The sequence below is a fragment of the Podarcis vaucheri genome (assembly GCF_965113315.1).
Source record: "Podarcis vaucheri genome assembly, chromosome: 6".
NCBI lineage: Eukaryota > Metazoa > Chordata > Lepidosauria > Squamata > Lacertidae > Podarcis > Podarcis vaucheri.
This window is the reverse complement of record NC_138764.1, coordinates 69751494-69765465: the sequence shown is the minus strand read 5'-3', so window position 1 is coordinate 69765465 and position 13972 is coordinate 69751494. Positions and strand designations below refer to the sequence as shown.

General features: G+C 42.5%; 1 protein-coding gene across 2 annotated transcripts in view; it reads right to left on the bottom strand.

Moving 5' to 3' along the window:
- Positions 1-13972, bottom strand: part of RAP1A (RAP1A, member of RAS oncogene family) — a 93048-nt gene that overhangs the window by 26487 nt on the left and 52589 nt on the right. The window contains exon 2 of one of the 2 annotated variants that reach the window (XM_082227681.1): positions 11491-11551. The gene's annotated coding sequence lies outside the window, so the exon portion shown is untranslated. Of the gene's footprint in view, positions 1-11490; positions 11562-13972 lie in introns of both variants that reach the window. The other variant, XM_082227680.1, reaches the window with a different exon arrangement.

The window sequence follows — 13972 nt, the reverse complement described above, 5'->3', positions numbered from 1 at the left end:
CACCCTGAAAGGAGCAGTTTGATATATATGGTAGAAAGTAAGTTTTACAATTTTTTAATATTATTATTACTATTTTATAAACTATAACTTAGTGGCAAAATTATTTCAAAACTTCATTGAATAAATGAAACAGACTGAACAACTAATGATAGGTGAAGCACACATTCTCCAGCTCAATTTAGAACTGAACTTGACAAAATTAAGCAATTTTCATATTCCATTCATATGAAAAATCTCATCTGTTTCTGAGATTAATTATGCATTCATTTGTGGTCCTACCAAGTGCGCAATGCCACGGTGAGTGTGATGGAACAATTCCCTCCAAGTCCAGCACCCTCATTTTATCTGGCTGCTGTGGCAAAGTTTTCTGCCAAGCAACACAATATGCAAGGGGGTCCCACCCCGGTTCCTAGTGTGTGGGGGTCAGTGCTGGAGGTAGACCTGCCTGCTGTCTCTGACAGGGAAGGGAAGGGAAAAGGAAAGGAAAGGCCAATCAAGTATAGGTGGATGAACAAGTTACAAATTGCTGGTATTTATATCAGGATTTGGCCAAAACCAATTTAATGAGACCAAATTTAAATATTTTTTTCTATTGATTAGAAGCTTTTAACTGTTCCCCTCCCCCAGAAGTTTTAATTGTATTGTTTTAGTGTTTATATTTTTTTCCCTGGTTCCTTTGGAAGAAGATTGTTACTATTTATTTATTAGATTTATATACCACACTTCATCACAAGATCACAGTGTGGTTCACAGAAGATGTGCGATATAAATATAATGAGACTGAAAGGAGATATGATAGCCATCTTCAAATATCTATAGGGCTGTCACACGGAAGACGGAGCAAGCTTGTTTCTCCTGCTGTGGAGGATAGGACATGATCCAATGGATTTAAGTTCAAGAAAGGAGATTCCAACACAAAACTGGAAATAACTTTCTGTCGGTAAGAGCTGTTCGACAGTGGAACAGACTCCCATGAGAGGTGGTGGCCATCTGTTGAGATGCTTTCGTTCAGATTCCTGCATTGCAGGGGGTTGGACTAGATAACCCTTGGTGTCCCTTCCAACTCTACAATTCTATGATTCTATAAGTAAATAAATAAATCTGAGCTTGGGAGAGAAATGGGCAGTACAAAGCACAGAGGCTGTGAAAGGAACTAAACTAAGAAAACTGCTCTGTCCTCTGATACTCCTGAGCTTCATTAAGCCACACAGAGCACTAATGCAAAAATTATCTTTTCCCTCTTAGATGATGTCAAATATTATCAAACTCAATTCTGGTGGGTGGGTTAAACTTTGTAACAGTGACAAATAAGGCTGCTAGATGCATATATGAACTCTGGCAAACAAGACCCTCCTTAAAATTCCACTAAACGCATTAATACTTGCTTATGCAATTTATCTTTTCACACTCAGCTGCACAGAAGTATGTACAATTAAGCAAGAAAATTATAGTGGCAAGTTGCAAGAGACTGAGATTGCTTTCCCATCCCCGATAGGGAATGATTTAGGTCAATATTTTCTCCCTGTAAAAGGTCAGGCCTCACTTGCCATTGCCAACTGAGAAACCTTTCTGCTCCTCAAAAGCAATGTCTGTGCCTTTTTATGGAAATCTCTCCAGTCACTAAGCTGCACCAGAAAACCTTTCATTCTCTTCAAGATTACTCGACAAATAAGGAAAATGACAAAACCAACGATAAACATTTTAACAGTGTTTACATTATAAACCAGCCTTCGCTGCCCCAACAACTGAGCCCAGCCAAGCCATGACATCACTTTCTCATTCTTTTTTTCCAGTCCTCCCCAAGATAGCCCTGCTCCCAAGTAAGGATTCAGAAAAGCAAAAGCTATGGGATCACAGCAGCCTAATTCTTTTGGAGAAATCACAATCCAACTTTGCCATTAGATTTATGAGTTTCCCCAACCATAACTCTTACTCTTGCTGTTATCCTCAGAAGTACAACACGGGAGGAAAATGATCTAGTTGACTATATAAGTAAGAAAATTGTATAGTTATGTGCACAAGACCATTTTTGACTGTTGTGATGCTAATCTGCTCTGTTTAAGTTCCATCAGAGGTAGCTGTGTGCTCATGTGAAACAGTAAAGGTAAAGGGACCCCTGACCATTAGGTCCAGTCGTGGACAACTCTGGGGTTGCGGCGCTCATCTCGCTTTATTGGCCGAGGGAGCCAGCGTACAGCTTCCGGGTCATGTGGCCAGCATGACTAAGCTGCTTCTGGCGAACCAGAGCAGCACACGGAAACACCGTTTACCTTCCCACCAGAGCAGTTCCTATTTATCTACTTGCACTTTGACGTGCTTTCGAACTGCTAGGTTGGCAGGAATGTGAAATAGTAGCCAATAGCAATGGTAGAAGACCAAGCAGTTATTACCACAGGCAGCAAAAAGCCAAGGTGTTTAGGCTTTTAGCAGGAGTAACGGGACATCCTTCCTTCCAGCACTGGTACCTAAGCATGGGTATTTCTGTTTGGGGAGGGGACAAATACGACACTGTGTGTTTCTATAGCCAACAAGAAAATAATCACTACTACAGCTTCCCTATATAAGGCTGCACATCTGAACCAGCTATTATCCCAAGATGCATTTGGTTGAAATTGAATGAAGGCAAGAGCTGGAATGTACTCAGTGCCCCTCAGTCACATGCCTATCTTCAATGAGGAAGGTCTTAAGTGGGGAGACTGTTCTACATATGTTGGCTCCCTGACTATGCAGGGTTCTAAATCCTCACACCTCGAAGATGCTACCTGCTTCAGGGCTCCCAAACCACCACCACCACCACCATTAGTAGAGGGTACTAGGGCTGGACACCATTTTGTGCAACACCATTTTGCCTGCTCATATGAGTGAATGCCTAAATACCACTAGTGTATTTGCACCAGTAGTGATCCAGGTCTGGAAATTTTATGCACTCAAGGAAAGGAGTATCTCTTCATTAATCCTTAGTGATTTCCACCATTAAGCTAAGTCTGGAATACTCCATACAACAGGTACACTTTCTGGATATGTTGGTACAATGGTGGGAGGGATGCTTCACTGGGCATTGCACAGCATACTTTTATGTTTCCAGCTTACCACCCGGAGCCTGCCACTGTCTGCAGCGAAGCCCTGCAATGCATTTGCCCAGTTTTGGACAGTGATCCTACTCTCAGCACAAGCCTTGGGCAGCAGGCTTAACTTTGCTTACTGCCTCCCAATGTGAAGCAGAGACTCACCAGCAACACCTAATGGGAAACGCAAAGCGCTCGGCTGGTAAGAATTTCAGAACAGGAGGGGTCAGAATCCATTTTTGCTAAGTAAATCTGGCAAGTCTCCCTCTAATCCAGGTGTCATATATACAAACCAGCAATTCCTTAGTTACAGCTCCACAGCCACTCTACCCATTTACCTGCCATCTTACCCTACATTTTCCCCCAAGGTATCTTGTGGGACCATGATCTCCATAGGCAAGGAAACAGGATGAAGAGCAGTCAGAGGACACCAACTTCCAGTCACCAGAGAAACCAAGTCACATCCGCTTTGCAAAGGGAATATGCTCCTCACTTGCTCAGAGGCACTCAGCTCTAGCTATCACAAATGTGCAAATTCACCCTCTATGACTGCACCATTAATTGTGGTAGAATAGACAGGTATTCTTTTGTCAAAAACACACAACCTTTCAAAACAACATTCACTATTATGTTAGATATATGTTTCACTCCACTACAATTAGTGCCTTTCTTGGGTGCAGGAAGATGAGTCTTGCAGAGAAAGTTAAGACAAATCATTAGGTTTTTTTAACGCTGTTTTTCCATGGAAAATCATGCCCAAAGCGGCTCACAAAATTGGGAAAGTTCACATGAGAAAAACAGCAATGTTTTAAGGTAATTCACTAATCAAAAGGGTACATCTTCAAATTTTGAGCAAAATAGTTATACAATTATGAGGCCAATCAAAACATCTTGTATTAATAAATATACATTGCAATTAAGCAACAAATCAAACCATTTTTAATAAGATCTAAGAGGAATGTAAAACCAAAATCCAGCTAGCAGCAAAGGTATAGATAGGACTGAGTATTATGGCGGCATAGTATCTAGCATGCACCAGGTGGTGTTCAAAGCAGCCCATAATAAGCATGTATGATGAAGGTGAATCTGGCCTCAAGTGAGAGCAGATGATCTAAGGTCTCTAGAAACATTTGTGGCAACGGGTGGCTTTCTCCTCCTGGTTTTCTTAATCTACACCCATGTGCTGCTATTGCAATAGTGGGGTTTCTTCAAAGAAAAAGCTTGATGCCTGAGCTAGGCAACCCAGCTACCAAATTCTAGGAGGTCAAATCCAATCTATTCCTGGTAACTGTTCGCTGTGGTTGTTCCTATAGATGTGTGCAGACTAATAATGGCCACAAATGAAATCACTCAAGTGTTTCACTGGTGTTCTAGTATGTGTGTCATTTAGTTAGTAGGTCAGGAGGAGGATAACAATTCTCTTCTTGTGCAGGCATTTGAGTCAACTGTTCTGCCAATTACTCTGCTGGCTGGCAGCTATGGAAAGAGTGCTGAAGTTCTGAACAATGACCACATTGGTTTTTCTTGAAAGAATGGGTTGCAAAGGAATCTTCTGAATAGCTGTCTGTCTAGTTTGACACTCTGGTGTACAAGATATAGTATTGGGGGACGGGAAATTGGGGAGGGCCCACTCCAGACCAGCAATATACTAAGGTGAAATTGTGTCACGCATCTATTAATTCAGTCTGATCCTTGGCTTTTTTGTTTTTTAAATGAGACAAATACCCAAGCAGATATTTATTGAAAAGAATTATGCTACTATTTATGGGTGACTTTTACTGCTATACTAGCCTAGCCATTTTTCTTTCCTTTTCAGCAAACTGCCACATTTGCTCACTAATAAAGAGTTTTGATGCAAGCTTTGCTGTAAAAATCTATGTGACACAACACATCTGCAGAAATCAGAGGAGCCAACAGCAATTTACTAAATAGGAATGAGAAGAGCTCCCAAACATTAGATTGCCAAAGGCTGACTAGAGGGCAAGGCGGAGGACAGGGCCCAAACAAGTCTGAAACTAGTTCTGTGTACCCAGAGGTTTTTGCCTTGAGTGTTTCTCAGTTAGAAGTCCCCCGCCTCTAGCACTCTAACATGTTGCACCACCCAAAAAAAACTGATCTTGAAAGCAGGGAGCATTTCAAAAGCCAATTATGATGCAGCATAGGAGCTCAAGGAAAGTTTTTTGAAAAAAATTGAACAGGCACTATTGGTTGTACAAGCTTTTCATTTCCGGAGGAATAGGAAAGAAACATGCTATGAAGATATGACCTTCACACAGCATTATGTAAACAGCTTCCTGCAGACGACATGGACACCATACTAAACCAACCAGCAACTTGGGAGTTGAGCACTTCTTACGCACTCGCAGCTCTCAGCTTCATTCTCCCCATGTGTAAAATGCCAGCACCTGGCCTCATTTCCTCATAGGGATGTTGGGAAGTTTAATTAGGTAATTGCCATAAAGCTTTTGGCAGGAATGACAAACATCATTACAAGAGCAGGTGCAGAATGCTCAAGCATATCCATAGTATTCAGGCAGAACTGCCAGAGGCCAGGCCTAGGCACTGCACAGCATCATCTCACTGGTTTTAGAAGGTTTTTCTGAGTCCCACAAGGCCGGCTGCCCCTTCTCTTGTTTACTCTCAGGAGAGCCTCCGGCACCCAACTGCAAATGTTTCCCAGGTGTAGCTGGACCACATTAGCATAGGGTTTATATATGGGACAAAGCTCAATATTTAAGGCCTCATCATTCAGGCCCTTGCATGTGGGACTTTTCAGGGAGGGTAGCAAAGCATAGCTTTCTCTTTATCCAATGTCCCTCCTTTCTCAATAGCAGCAGAATACTTGAATGTACACTTTTGGGAAAAGCTGTAATACAGGATCTGCACCTCATTATATCTCAGAGTGCTCAGAGTAGTTCCCATAAATCTGTATAACTACATAACACTATCCAAACAGGAAATATTAGAGTTATGTGGACAAAGGGTCAAAGGGCTTGGCAATTTGAAGGGAGGGAAAAAATTGCTAAGGAAGGACACCAAAACAGCAAAGTGCTTTTTCAGTTCCGAAGCCCTAAAGAACTTGAAAGTTACAAGTGTTTTCAGAGTAGAAAGCTATGGCAAACCATGGCACGAAAATGTCCTGAGGGCTAGTCAAGGTAGTTTGTAGGAGAAGTCTTGTGGTATCTTAAAGACTAGCAAAAATACTGATCAATTTGTTTGCAACATGTTAAGAGATTCCACTTCCGTTGTAAATGAACCAAGACTCTACAGCAAGGGTGGGGAACCTGTAACCCTACATTTGTTGTTGAACTCTAGCCGCCATCATCACTAATCATTGTCCATGCTGGCAAGAGTAGAAGTCCAACAATATCAAGAGGGTCACAGGTTTATCATTTGTACTTTAGGATGACAATGCATTCAATACCCTGGCCATGTTTGCACAGTCAGATCCTGACTTAATAATCTTGGATATGCAAGGACTGCATGCACCTGTATACAGCCCCACTGCTGCTGCTTGCATTCTTCCGCATGCACAAGCAGTGAAACAAACCAGAAAGCCAGAGTTAGCCATAGTTTCCTGTCATGTGCAAACTGGAAACTATTGCTAATGGCTTCCAAGCATTGGCATGGAACATTTGGCAAGCCAAATTTAACCCAGGATTGAAAGCTTTCTTTCAAACCCTGGCCAGTTTGGAAGCTGCTAATCAAAGTTTCCAGGAAGCTATGGTTGACTGCAACTTTCTGGTTTGCTTGACCCACTTCCACAGAGGGAGGTGTGATGTGGTAGCACAGGAGTTGTGTGTAGCTGCACACAGTTTGTACGTATCTAGTTTCTCAAGCCAGGATTTGATTGGGTGGCTGCGGGAAGTGTGTTAAAATTCGCTACACACACCAGAGTCCAGTGTAAACACATTAAGTGCAGAAGATAAAAGTTATGGGAAATGGTAGACCAATCTGCAATGATCAATAAAAGCTTAAGGCAGAACAACTAGGCTCTCTCACTTATGGGGCGGGGGCAGAATACAATTCTAGGCAACATGCTGAGCTTCTCAAAAATGCCTCCCACTTTATATAGTAAAAATTTCTAGGTTTCATGCTGGTATCACATGACAGGCAGTAAATCTGAGACAGGCAGTAAATCTGAGACTGCCATCCTATTGTCATAGACTGGTTGGATGCAGAGGAATGGTGGCTGGAATCCGCTGGGGAACCACCAATGGAAGAAGTCTCAGAGGTCAGGGTGCGGCGGTGGAACAACAATCAGTAGTCACAGGGGAAAAGAGGGAGAAGACTGAGAAGGAGAAGCTGAAGGGGTAACAGGGCTTAGTAAGCTGGGAGAGTCTGTGGCAGACAGAAATCCAGAATCAGAGGCAAAAGCTGAAGCATGGAAGGAGGGAGTCAAGAGGCAGAGATGAGTCAGACTGGTGAAGAGTGGAGAATCACTGGTGTCTCTTGCTGCGACATCCCTGGTGACCATTAGTTTAGAAGCAAGAGATGCCTATAACTTTACAACAATGAAAACTCTCACAGTTAGTATTCAGTGCCTTTTCCTGTACAGCTGCCCTGGATGTACACAAATAAGCAACCGTATTTGCACACTAAAGGTGGCAAAGCACTTCAGTCATCATTATCTGCATCTTGTCTTCTACTTCAAAATTTCCCTAAGCAGCAAATTTCACTTTCTTCATTTTACAAGACTGCTGTTTTGTACTGAGAAGAGGGGAAGTTGTAATTTTGGAAAGTACCGAAATCGGTAACACCAGAAAAGAAGCTTTATGTTCAAGCTTTAAGAGAAGCTAAAAATTTAAAGAAAAATAGAAAATAAGGTTCAATTTATTCATACACTTTTCTACAGGCAACTTTTTTAAAAAAACAATGCAATCAAATAATGAAATCTATATTAAGCTGGGACCCTAACCCTTATCTTAGAGACATAGATATATGCACATGGCTGCCTTAATTTTTGCACATCCGTCTGGGGCCTTCTTTCACCCAGAACAGTATATTACTCTGATTTAGGATTAACTGTATATGAGGTACATAAAGAAGTACCCATTTATTCAGAATATGGACTTTGAAATATAGGATGTGGACAGACACCCACACCCTAAAGCAGCAGTCAGCAAACTTTTTTGGGAGGGGGCCAGTTCACTGTCCCACAGACCTTGTGGTGGGCCGGACTGCATGCATGCACGTGGCGGAGGGGACTTCTCTCTCTCCCCCTCTCTCCCTTCCCCCTGCCTATCTATGGTGCTGCCCGCGCAAGTGCGGGCTGGCTCCAGAGAGGCGCTGTGCTCTGCCAACCATGGCTCCTGTGCCTGCCCTTGCTTTCAGGCTGCTCATCCCTCTGCCGCTTGCAAGGGCAGGCACAGGAGCCGTGGTTGGCAGAGCACAGTGAAGCGTCTTTCCAGACCCAACCAGCCCTTTTGGCAAGGCGTTGCACTGAACTCTGCCAACTGCGGCTCCTGTGCCTGCTCTTGCGAGTGGCAGAGGCTGGCGGCGGCAGCAATGGTGAGAAGAGCTGCCCCAAAGGGCTGGCTGGCTCTGGAGAGGCGCTGCCCAAAGTGGTACTCAGCCAGCTCAGCCCAGCCCCATTCCTCCTCTACAAAGGGCAGGGAGAAGCCAGGAGGAGGGAGGGAGGAGGCACTGCAGTGTGTGAGAGGGAGGGGGGGAAATGGCATCCCCCAAAAATGGTGCAGGAAAAAAATTAACGAACAGAATCCACACAATCCATGGACCATCCACGGACCAGATCCTGAGGGCTGGATCTGGCCCATGGACCATAGCTTGCCGCCCCCTGCCCTAAAGACTACTGCCATAGGCTCAAGACTACTGCCAGAGGCTTCATGGTTAAGAATACTTAGCCATAGTTTGATGGTGTGATGCTTAAAACCGACAAACTATAGTATAAAATGAACCAGCGAGCTAGAATTAGGAACCATATTTTGTGCTAACCATGGTAGAACATGATATCTAAATTGACAAACTACAGTTATGATTGTTCCTCCTCCTTAATGAATTACTGCACCTAGAGACTGAAGTGCTGAGCTGATGGAAAAAGAAAGCAGAGAAGCACTGTTTGCACTTGCATATTTTGGAAGCTCAAGCCATGCTTGGCACAAACCATGGCTTGGTATGTTATCTAAATGGATCCTTGCAGACTGTATCCAGATTCTCATGTCTCAGCTTAATAAGCTAAGATGTGTGTAAGCCTCTCAACCTATGTCACCCCTTCGCTTATTTGGGGGCTGCAATAAGCTGGGAAGTCTTCAGTTAAGCATAGCAATTAATTAACCACAGCTTCCCATTATGTCTGCACCAGGGAACTATGGTTAACAGGTTCACAAATAGATAGGACATTAAACAGTTTGAAGTTGATTAAGATCCTAGCTTGTTCCAAACCTTGTAACCCTAGTTTTGTGACTGTGGTGGGAAACCATGGTTAACTGAAAATGTCTGGAGCACAATGGGAAGGGAAGGGTGCATGCACACAGACACCAGCTTAAGAAGCCAATATATGTTCATCCACGCCTAGCCATGGTGCTCTTCCCAGACTATCATTTGAAATGTTATATTTCAACCAGGAGCCAGGGATAAACATATCAACCTAGGAGTAGTCACAGGTCAGGCAGTAAAATTTGCTCATTCATATTGTAGAAAATACAGGAGCTAGGTCTCTCATTTGATATAAGACTTTTATCTCTTGCTGGTTACATCATGCCTCTTATTGGTTAGTCAGCAGATACCTGGGCCAGACTCTATGCCAGTTTTAAACAACCTCATTTTAGATGGATTGCACACTTTCTGTAAATACAAAGACCCGCCACAAATATTTAAGCTGGAAAAACCTGGCCAAACCAAAATGCATTGTATTATGGACCCTGTACATTATAATTATGTAGTAGTTGAATAACTCCAAACATCCTCAGAGCACTCAGTCAATTGCCAGCCTTGGGATATAGGTCAGTGATACTTTTTGATATTAAATAAATATATGCAGAAAAAGATGGGTGGATGTGCTGAAAGAGCTAGCACTCAAACTTCAGTAATGGACTAGTTAGCAAGAGCCACGATGGTCCAGAAAAAATATTGTTTAACTGATCAGGGAGACCTGGGTTCAAATTCTGCCTGACCCATGTAGAAGTGCCTTCTACAGTCCACTTTCAACTCTCAGTTCAACAGGCACAAAATGGGGCAGTGATTTTCTGCAGTGTTTGCAGAGAAGTCTTTAAAGTGATATAATAAATGGTGCATCCAAGAAAGGCTAAAGGAGTAAGACAGGGATGCACTGGTAGAGCTTTAGGTGGTCCGCAGTAGATCCTGCCAGGGTTTTGAACTTCCAGCTGCTTAACAATAACTATCACAAAGTAAACTTTTTCCACTTAAATTAGGAGGTTGAAATTTAATTTTATTTAATTTTTAGAAGCAAACCAGAAGTGGACTATTTTTTTGAAAGGATAGTGAACTCAGTTCAGTTCTGGTACAAAAAAATGAAATTCCTAGGCTCAGAAAGCACTCAGAATTTCCCTGCTCATTATTTTTTTAACGTGTGTCTTTTGTACCTGGCTAGTAAATCTTGGGGTTCTAATAAAAAAAAAACACACACACACACACACACACACACAATTCAACAAGCCTGAAGACTACTCACCCTTGTTGTAAGTGTCATGACTCCTGTGGATACATCTTGGTGGGACTGGTCAGAGGGGAATGGGACAAGGGCAGGGAACTGGAGGAATCCGTGGGATTGGCCCAGAGGGTTGGGGAATGCCAGTCTGGACCCAGTGGAGTGGCCTGGCAGACTGTCAAAAGAAAATCCCACCTCCGTGCCACTGGACACCCCAAGGGACACCCTGAAATTCTTTCCCCTGTCATCCTCATACTTGGGTACATGCATAATGTAGTATGAACTGCGTAAAGGCAATTTGATTTGCCTGTGCCCATATTCTTGACCTTTCACTCACTGTTAATTTAGGAATAAGCTGTGTTAGATGCAAAAGTGCACCCAAATATGCAGAGGATGCAAGCTGATGTGCTAAAACATCAGGAAATATCCATTCCGCCCACCCACATTTAAACAGGAGGATGTCAAAATATTGAGGCATAGCAACAATCTAAGCAAAGAACGGGATGTAGTAATGCTTTTGTGGAAGGATAGTTTGTGTTAACTTTTGATAATGGCAGAAAGCACATTGTTTAAAAACATACTGCAGGGGGTGGAGAGAACAGAAATTTTGAAATGCATGGGGCTCTCTCTTGCTTCCTCAATGCATGCAATGTCATCATTTAAGAGGTTTCATAGTTCAAAGACAGAGACCATGCCCTGCATGCAGAAGTCACAGGTTCAATTCAAGACACCTCCGGTCAGAGCAGATGTAGATATTATTATTATTATTATTTAAAAACAAAACAAAACACTCCATACCTTGGCATATAAGATCTCTCATCAGTATTGACAGCACCTGCTAGAGGTCTTCCCAATCTCCCTCCAAGGGACTAAAAAAGAAAAGAACACTGCAGTTAATTACTTTTAACCAATTTAAAAACAGAATAAGCAAGATCAAATTCTTATTTTACAGGGTTTGTCTGCCAAGCCTTACTCAACAGACTTTAAAGACACTTCTCTCTTCTCCCCATTCAATGAAGTAATGCTTCCCAGTGCACATGATTTCAGAGAGATGAATTCATCTATTAACAAGTCAGGCTATCTGGAACATTTCAAGTGAATGTAAATTTTGGAATCTCGCATTTGTGTGACCTTATAAAACCCAGCAAACAAAAGTTTACAAAAGTCTGAAGTAATACAAACTGAATCGACAAGATTCAAAAGGGCAATACCACTATATAATTTCGTGACAAAATGCCTCTGTGTGCCCTGAACATGAACTACGATCATCTGAATATTTGCAGGCTCAACATTCTCCAGCCTATAAAATTGTGGTACCCAAAGCCCAAGTCTAGTTTTCTCCTCACAAACACACCACACTTCCTAAGTTCATGAAGCAAAATAATGGCATAGTTAGCTTAAACAATTTAATGCTAACCATAGGAGCCTCCCACTGTACATTCTTACATTATATTATGCTAACTGCTGAACAACCCAGCATTGTCTAAAAACTGCCGTGCTAAACTGAATGGCTAGTACTAGAAGAGAGAACTTTTGCATGAGCAGTTTGATGAATTTTCTATGAATTCCCTAAACATTTTTGAAGCATTTGTACTTTTACTTTATCTACTATTGCTTTGTGGGGACCCACAAGGGCTATAGAAAATATTATGACACTCAATCACTAGTTTGCTCCCCCCTCCCCTAGAAAAACTAGCTATTAACACATACAACCTAAAGAAAAAACAAATAGAGGACTCATAAAAAAGCAAAACTTCCTGAGGCTCTACAACAGCTCAATGCAACTTCTCATTAAAGCAAAGCTACAGTACAAGCTTGCAGTCACATGCCTTTACATGGAATACCCTGCTTACACAAAGGATATACTACGTAGTTATTTCTGTTGAGGGGACATAAGGTACCAAGCAGTACCTTTTATACAAATTCCCTTGTGATGCTTGGAATTACAGCAGTGTGGTTCATGCAGTACCGTCCCACAGTTTCACTAATACTTAAATAGCTTCACTAATGTTTAAAAGTCTTTTTGGAGTAAAAGAGGACACAGCTGTGTCATTTATTGCCACGTTCTTTTTTCTTGGCCTAGCCTTTGCTTCCATCTTTCTTCTACAGTTATCTCAGTTGCAAAATATATCTTTATTGTAGCCTGTTGATGATAAGTGAAGTCTTGCGAGAAAGATTTCTCTCCAGACAATTGGCTAATTATTTGCTTGCTTCTAAAACTATCTCCCATTTTAAAAGCAACGGATCGTATTCTCCTGCGCAGAGACAAAGAGGTAACTAGTGTTTTAGCATTCTTTCTTAGTCCACGAGATCACTGAAGCGCTTATGAGCTAAAATTAGTAGGTTTTACACACAGCCTGAAAGCCAGCACAGAATGTCTCCATTGAGAGATGACAGCCCATTAGAGGAACAGTGAAGGGCCTGGCTTCAGGCCCAAGGGAGTCTTTCAGGGACAAGGTTGGGAAGAGAGAGATCATCCCAAGTGGGCTTTTGTCTCAGGCAGCCACAGGCCAGCTGGCTTTGTCTTGGGCAAAACAGGAAGGACTACAGACCACTCACCAGAACGTGTTCTATTGAAAATACAACAATTCATTCTCTGGGCAATTTCTGGAGTTGAATGTGGCACTTCCAAAAGCAGGCCAGGCCCTAAAGGTTACCTGAATATATAAGCACAAAGACCATGTCCCTGTTCTATAGGGATCTGCTCAGTGTTAGCTGTGAAACACTTAACAGTGTGTGGGGTGCCATACAAATATGGCATGGCCACAGAACAAGAGAAGGTGACAAGAGATGAAACAGACGGTGTTTGGATAATCAGTCATATGGAGTATTACAGTAAGCATGGGGGCAGGTTTGATTATCACTCCCTGTCTTGTTTTCCATGTCTCCCTCTCTGCTATTACTTGTGAGAAGAAGGAAGGGCTTTGTCACCTTTGGTAAAGCATAACAGCCTTGCCTCAAAATTTGCTGACTTCACCTTGCTAGCAATTCCAGTGTGCAGGTCAGCCTGGTGCCATTCATTCTGCTCAGATAAGCAGCAAATGTTTGTCACTAGCAAAAATGTAAGGCACAGAATAATTGCATTTCACAGTGCCAATGGGCTCCTTGGTTACCTAAGGATACAGTCTAGAAGAGCTTCTTTGGGGAAGGGGGAAGAAGCAGCAGCAGCTATGCTTTGTATTGCATTTTGCAACAAATTCCATCAAGCTTGTTTGACTCTAAGGGAGTCCATCCTTCACACACACACACACACACACACACACACACACCCTACCATCAG